The sequence below is a fragment of the Lathyrus oleraceus genome, chromosome 6, assembly GCF_024323335.1.
Source record: "Lathyrus oleraceus cultivar Zhongwan6 chromosome 6, CAAS_Psat_ZW6_1.0, whole genome shotgun sequence".
Classification (NCBI taxonomy): domain Eukaryota; kingdom Viridiplantae; phylum Streptophyta; class Magnoliopsida; order Fabales; family Fabaceae; genus Lathyrus; species Lathyrus oleraceus.
Genome location: NC_066584.1, coordinates 360,835,358 through 360,843,672, shown reverse-complemented (window position 1 = coordinate 360,843,672; position 8,315 = coordinate 360,835,358). Strand labels below are relative to the sequence as shown.

The 8,315-nt window shown below is 31.5% G+C and overlaps 1 non-coding gene across 1 annotated transcript; it reads left to right on the top strand.

The window, feature by feature from the left end:
• The first annotated feature begins 2,234 nt into the window (after nucleotides 1-2,234).
• On the top strand, nucleotides 2,235-2,308 carry TRNAN-GUU (transfer RNA asparagine (anticodon GUU)). Its single transcript has one exon. It is a non-coding gene; the product is annotated as a tRNA-Asn (tRNA).
• The last annotated feature ends 6,007 nt before the right edge of the window (nucleotides 2,309-8,315 follow it).

Below are 8,315 nucleotides of genomic sequence, written 5' to 3'. Positions count from 1 at the left end.
AACATCTCATGCCAATCCTTGTACGTCACGACCATCTTCTGCACAATCTTCTTAATGTTCTTGTTTGCCGCCTCTACAGCACCATTCATCTTTGGTCTGTAAGGAGAAGAATTGTGATGTTCAATCTTGAAATCTGTACAAAGCTCTTTCATCATCTTGTTATTGAGATTCGAACCATTATCAGTAATAATTCTCTCATGAACCCCATAACGACAGATGATTTCCTTCTTGATGAACCGGGCGACCACTTGCTTGGTGACATTAGCATAGGAAGCTGCTTCCACCCATTTGGTGAAGTAATCAATCGCAACCAGGATGAAGTGTTGTCCATTAGAAGCAGTAGGCTCAATCTTCCCAATCATATCAATGCCCCACATGGCGAACGGCCAAGGCGAATTCATGACATTCAGAGGGCTTGGTGGTACATGCACCTTATCAGCATAGATCTGACATTTATGGCATTTCCGAGCGTATTTGAAACAATCGGATTCCATAGTCATCCAGTAATAACCGGCTCTCAACAATTTCTTGGACATTGCATGACCACCAACATAGGTACCAAAAGATCCTTCATGCACTTCTTGCATCAACATGTCTGCTTCGTGTCTATCCACGCATCTGAGCAGAACCATGTCAAAGTTCCTCTTGTATAACACATCATCCTGATTCAAATAAAAGCTTCCAGCTAGCCTTCTCAGGGTTTTCTTGTCATTCTTTGACGCTCCTTCAGGATACTCCTGGCTCTTGAGGAAGTTCTTGATGTCAAAGTACCACGGCTTCTCATCAATAACAGACTCGGCTGCAAACACATACGCAGGCCTCTCGAGTCGATTCACCGTAACATGTGGCACATGATTCCACCAATGAACTTTGATCATAGAAGACAAAGTAGCCAAGGCATCAGCCATCTGATTTTCATCTCGGGGGACGTGGTACAGCTTCACCTTCTTGAAGAACGTCAGTATCCTTCTAGTGTAATCTCTGTAAGGAATCAAATGCGGCTGATTAGTATTCCAATCTCCATTGACCTGGTTAATCACTAGAGCGGAATCTCCATAAATATCCAGAGTTTTGATCCTTAGATCGATGGCTTCTTCTATCCCCATGATACAAGCCTCATACTCCGCCTCATTGTTGGTCACGTCAAAAGTCAGTCTGGCAGAAAAAGGTATATGAGCACCTTTAGGATTGATAAGCACTGCCCTAACATCGTTGCCATTCACATTCACAGCCCCATCAAACATCAGTGTCCACTTGTCATCAGGATCCGGTCCTTCCTCGACAAGAGGCTCTTCACAATCTTTCATCTTAAGATACATGATGTCTTCATCAGGGAATTCAAACATCATCGGCTGATAATCATCGACCGGTTGCTCGACAAGGTAGTCTGACAGAATACTACCTTTGATGGCCTTCTGCGACGTGTACTGGATATCATACTCTGTTAAGATCATCTGCCAACGGGCAACACGTCTGGTGAGAGCCGACTTCTCAAAGATGTACTTCACTAGATCCATCTTAGAAATCAATAAGGTAGTATGGTTCAACATATACTGCCTCAGTCGGCGAGCAGCCCAGGCCAAAGCACATCAAGTTTTCTCGAGCTGCGAATATTTGATTTCACAGTCGGTAAACTTTTTGCTAAGGTAGTATATGGCATTCTCTTTTCGACCAGACTCGTCATGCTGTCCCTATACACACCCCATCGAATTCTCAGTCACTGACAAGTACATTATCAGAGGCCTCCCAGGAACTGGAGGTATAAGGATTGGAGGTTTCTGTAAATACTCTTTTATCTTGTCCAAAGCTTTTTGACAGTCATCATTCCACCTGATTGCTTGATTCTTCCTTAGCAATTTGAATATCGGTTCACATGTGGCCGTTAGGTGAGATACAAACCTTGCAATGTAGTTCAATCTCCCTAAAAACCCACGAACCTGCTTTTCAGTTTTTGGTTCAGGCATCTCTTGAATAGCTTTTACTTTCGCTGGATCAACCTCAATCCCTTTCTCACTGACAATGAAACCCAACAGCTTACCGGATCTCACTCCAAACGTACACTTGTTTGGATTCAACCTCAGTTTGAATTTTCTTAGTATGTCAAACAACTTCTGCAAGTTTACCAGGTGCTCCTCTTCTGACATAGAGTTTATGCATACTCTCAAGTATGCGTGGTACTGAAATTTGAATAAAATAGAATAATATAAATAAATCAATATCAATGTGTAAGCGTAGCTGGAATAGCTCAGTTGGTTAGAGCGTGTGGCTGTTAACCACAAGGTCGGAGGTTCAACCCCTCCTTCTAGGGTTTTCATTAATTTTAAATTATAACATTTTTTAATGTTAAAATAATTTCTTAAGTCTTTTCAATGGCATGAGAATTATCACTATCTCGGAGCACAAATAATAGATTATCTTTCAAGAATCTTTAAATAAGCCTATAATTTTTAAAACACAACTTACTTATTAATTACCTTATAAAATATCAATAGTTTGTCAATATATGTCAGAATTACATATGGGTTTGTCTAAGACACATTTTAAATATTATAATCTAGGAAACAATGTTCAAAAGAATTCTTAAACTACAATACATTTTTGGAAGAAGATATCCACATGACATATTGATTGCATAGCCACATTGGACCAGCATGGACGATGTCTTTAGATTGGAAATCTATTAGGTCTATAATAATTTTTCTTAAATATAAAAGTGATGTTTGAATTAGTTTGAATATTTATTTAAAAAAGAGTCGTTGAAATATCCAATTATTATCTTGTTGCTATTTAATGAAGAGATCATGTTTACGTCAATAGTAGGTTTAAAGATGCATTTGTTGCAAATTTTTGACAAAACATTGATGATTATTTTCAAGTCTATTAGTTACTGAAACATGAGTTAGGTAAATTAGAATAAATAATAGATATTATAATGGTAGTTGTAATATCATAATTGGTTAAAATGTGTGAAAGTTAACCCTAATAATCATAAAGTTGGAGGTTCAATTCCCTATTCTCGCATTTTCAAAAAAAAAAATCAATATTTAATTATGTTGTCTCTCTCACATGAAATTAAGAAACTTAAGTGCACTTAACTATATTTCTTAATAAGCGTAAAATTTGTCTTTTTTGGTTATAAATTAGGCTGGAGTAGAATATTATTAGAAACGTATACACTATTTAAATTTTGCGTGTTTTGTTTTAACCTCTGAAAATAAAACATTTGCATTTTAAACAGTGTATATGTTTTAACTAAATATGTTGACTCGGTTTTGTACCAATTGTCTTATTGTCACGCCACGTCACTGGAACTTAACATTTTTCTATCGAGAATTGATGGAAGAGACCAAATAGGATAACATAAGTGAAGTTAAGAGACTAACTTGTAACATTTTTTTAATTAAAGGACTAAAGAAGAATATTAAATTAAGATAAGGGAGTTGGTGATTAATTATGTCAAAAAATGTTTTAAAATCATTGTTAAAGTGTCTTCAAGGTAAGGGTATTATCAATTTCCTCAAAGAGAAATTTATCTACCATTATTCAAGAATGTCCAAGAAATCTTCAAATCATTGGAAAATAACTTATTTATTCTATGTCCTTTAAGGACAATACAACATCCCAACAATTGCAACAAATACCAAAGCATGTGTCTAACATACATTTTTCGCTATATTTGTTTATGAATGTGAAATTAATATAATTTATAAATTACAATATGAAATATGGGAGTGGAGATTCATAAGATGTCTTGTATACGTGTCCGACTTCAAATCAACTTGAACGCTATCTTTAACATGAAATTCTATAATCTCCTTAAAAAATATCATCAATGCCAAATTGATGTTAAGTTTATATTAAAAAAAACTTCGAAAACTAGTTTTTGGAACATTCTGTTACTATCCATTGGTTAGATCTTGTAGTTAGACGTAGGAGATGTCATGTTTATGTCCATACTCAATTCAAAGATAAATATGTTGCAAGCTTTTGACATAGAGTTTATGCATACTCTCAAGTATGCGTGGTACTGAAATTTGAATAAATTAGAATAATATAAAGAAATCAATATCAATGTATAAGCGTAGCTGGAATAGCTCAGTTGGTTAGAGTGTGTGGCTGTTAACCACAAGGTTGGAGGTTCAACCCCTCCTTCGCGGGTTTTCATTAATTTTAAATTATAACATTTTTTAATGTTAAAATAATTTCTTAAGTCTCTTCAATGTCATGAGAATTATCACTATCTCGGAGCACAAATAATAGATTATCTTTCAAGAATCTTTAAATAAGCCTATAATTATTAAAACACAACTTACTTATTAATTACCTTATAAAATATCAATAGTTTGTCAATAAATGTCAGAATTACATATGGGTTTGTCTAAGACACATTTTAAATATTATAATCTAGGAAACAATGTTCAAAATAATTCTTAAACTACAATACATTTTTGGAAGAAGATATCCACATGACATATTGATTGCATAGCCACATTGGACCAGCATGGACGATGTCTTTAGATTGGAAATCTATTAGGTCTATAATAATTTTTCTTAAATATAAAAGTGATGTTTGAATTAGTTTGAATATTTATTTAAAAAAGAGTCGTTGAAATATCCAATTACTATCTTGTTGCTATTTATTGAAGAGATCATGTTTACGTCAATAGTAGGTTTAAAGATGCATTTGTTGCAAATTTTTGACAAAACATTGATGATTATTTTCAAGTCTATTAGTTACTGAAACATGAGTTAGGTAAATTAGAATAAATAATAGATATTATAATGGTAGTTGTAATATCATAATTGGTTAAAATGTGTGAAAGTTAACCCTAATAATCATAAAGTTGGAGGTTCAATTCCCTATTCTCGCATTTTGAAAAAAAAAATCAATATTTAATTTTATCTTTTTGTCCTTCTAAGGAACTTCATAAATTTTTATACGTCAATTTTCAAAAGTTTATTACCATAGCTAATTACGTTGTAGTTCTTTAATATGCCTAAATTGGCTATATATTATTTGCTCTCTTCAAGCTTCGTACTCCCTCCGGCCTTATTTATAAGCAAAAGTCTTCTAATTTTTGGCCTTAAATATAAGCAAATGTCAACAAATCTAGGTGCATTTAATGCCTTTATTCCAAAAGTATCCTCGCATTAATTATTTAATATTGTTAGTAGAAAACAATTTAATTGAGGGTATATTAGTAATTGTGTTGTCTATCTCACATGAAATTAAGAAACTTAAATGCACTTAACTATATTTCTTAATAAGCGTAAAATTTGTCTTTTTTGGTTATAAATTAGGGTGGAGTAAAATATTATTAAAAACGTATACACTATTTAAATTTTGCGTGTTTTGTTTTAACCTCTGAAAATAAAACATTTGCATTTTAAACAGTGTATGTTTTAACTAAATATGTTTACTCGGTTTTGTACCAATTGTCTTATTGTCCCGCCACGTCACTGGAACTTAACATTTTTCTATCGAGAATTGATGGAAGAGACCAAATAGGATAACATAAGTGAAGTTAAGAGACTAACTTGTAACATTTTTTTAATTAAAGGACTAAAGAAGAATATTAAATTAAGATAAGGGAGTTGGTGATTAATTCTGTCAAAAAATGTTTTAAAATCATTGTTAAAGTGTCTTCAAGGTAAGGGTATTATCAATTTCCTTAAAGAGAAATTTATCTACCATTATTCAAGAATGTCCAAGAAATCTTCAAATCATTGGAAAATAACATATTTATTCTATGTCCTTTAAGGACAATACAACATCCCAACAATTGCAACAAATACCAAAGCATGTGTCTCACATACATTTTTCGCTATATTTGTTTATGAATGTCAAATTAATATAATTTATAAATTAAAATATGAAATATGGGAGTGGAGATTCATAAGATGTCTTGTATACGTGTCCGACTTCAAATCAACTTGGACGCTATCGTTAACATGAAATTCTATTATCTCCTTAAAAAAATCATCAATGCCAAATGATGTTAAATTTATATTAAAAAACAACTTTGAAAACTAGTTTTTGGAACATTCTATTACTATCCATTGGTTAGATCTTGTTGTTAGACATAGAAGATGTCATGTTTATGTCCATACTCATTTCAAAGATAAATATGTTGCAAGCTTTTGACATAGAGTTTATGCATACTCTCAAATATGCGCGGTACTGGAATTTGAATAAAAAGTAGATTAATATAAAGAAATCAAAATCAATGTGTAAGAGTAGCTGGAATAGCTCAGTTGGTTAGAGCGTGTGGCTGTTAACCACAAGGTCGGAGGTTCAACCCCTCCTTCATTTTAAATTATAACATTTTTTAATGTTAAAATAATTTCTTAAGTCTTTAAATAAGCCTATAATTATTAAAACACAACTTACTTATTAATTACCTTATAAAATATCAATAGTTTGTCAATATATGTCAGAATTACATATGGGTTTGTCTAAGACACATTTTAAATATTATAATCTAGGAAACTATTTTCAAAATAATCTTAAACTACAATACATTTTTGGAAGAAGATATCCACATGACATATTGATTGCATAGCCACATTGGACCAGCATGGACGATGTCTTTAGATTGGAAATCTATTAGGTCTATAATAATTTTTCTTAAATATAAAAGTGATGTTTAATTTAGTTTGAATATTTATTTAAAAAAGAGTTGTTGAAATATCCAATTACTATCTTGTTGCTATTTATTGAAGAGATCATGTTTACGTCAATAGTAGGTTTAAAGATGCATTTGTTGCAAATTTTTGACAAAACATTGATGATTATTTTCAAGTCTATTAGTTACTGAAACATGAGTTAGGTAAATTAGAATAAATAATAGATATTATAATGGTAGTTGTAATATCATAATTGGTTAAAATGTGTGAAAGTTAACCCTAATAATCATAAAGTTGGAGGTTCAATTCCCTATTCTCGCATTTTGAAAAAAAAAATCAATATTTAATTTTATCTTTTTGTCCTTCTAAGGAACTTCATAAATTTTTATACGTCAATTTTCAAAAGTTTATTACCATAGCTAATTACGTTGTAGTTCTTTAATATGCCTAAATTGGCTATATATTATTTGCTCTCTTCAAGCTTCGTACTCCCTCCGGCCTTATTTATAAGCAAAAGTCTTCTAATTTTTGGCCTTAAATATAAGCAAATGTCAACAAATCTAGGTGCATTTAATGCCTTTATTCCAAAAGTATCCTCGCATTAATTATTTAATATTGTTAGTAGAAAACAATTTAATTGAGGGTATATTAGTAATTGTGTTGTCTATCTCACATGAAATTAAGAAACTTAAATGCACTTAACTATATTTCTTAATAAGCGTAAAATTTGTCTTTTTTTGTTATAAATTAGGGTGGAGTAAAATATTATTAAAAACGTATACACTATTTAAATTTTGCGTGTTTTGTTTTAACCTCTGAAAATAAAACATTTGCATTTTAAACAGTGTATGTTTTAACTAAATATGTTTACTCGGTTTTGTACCAATTGTCTTATTGTCTCGCCACGTCACTGGAACTTAACATTTTTCTATCGAGAATTGATGGAAGAGACCAAATAGGATAACATAAGTGAAGTTAAGAGACTAACCTGTAACATTTTTTTAATTAAAGGACTAAAGAAGAATATTAAATTAAGATAAGGGAGTTGGTGATTAATTCTGTCAAAAAATGTTTTAAAATCATTGTTAAAGTGTCTTCAAGGTAAGGGTATTATCAATTTCCTCAAAGAGAAATTTATCTACCATTATTCAAGAATGTCCAAGAAATCTTCAAATCATTGGAAAATAACATATTTATTCTATGTCCTTTAAGGACAATACAACATCCCAACAATTGCAACAAATACCAAAGCATGTGTCTCACATACATTTTTCGCTATATTTGTTTATGAATGTGAAATTAATATAATTTATAAATTAAAATATGAAATATGGGAGTGGAGATTCATAAGATGTCTTGTATACGTGTCCGACTTCAAATCAACTTGGACGCTATCGTTAACATGAAATTCTATTATCTCCTTAAAAAATATCATCAATGCCAAATTGATGTTAAATTTATATTAAAAAACAACTTTGAAAACTAGTTTTTGGAACATTCTATTACTATCCATTGGTTAGATCTTGTTGTTAGACATAGAAGATGTCATGTTTATGTCCATACTCATTTCAAAGATAAATATGTTGCAAGCTTTTGACATAGAGTTTATGCATACTCTCAAATATGCGCGGTACTGGAATTTGAATAAAAAGTAGATTAATATAAAGAAATCAAAATCAATGTGTAAG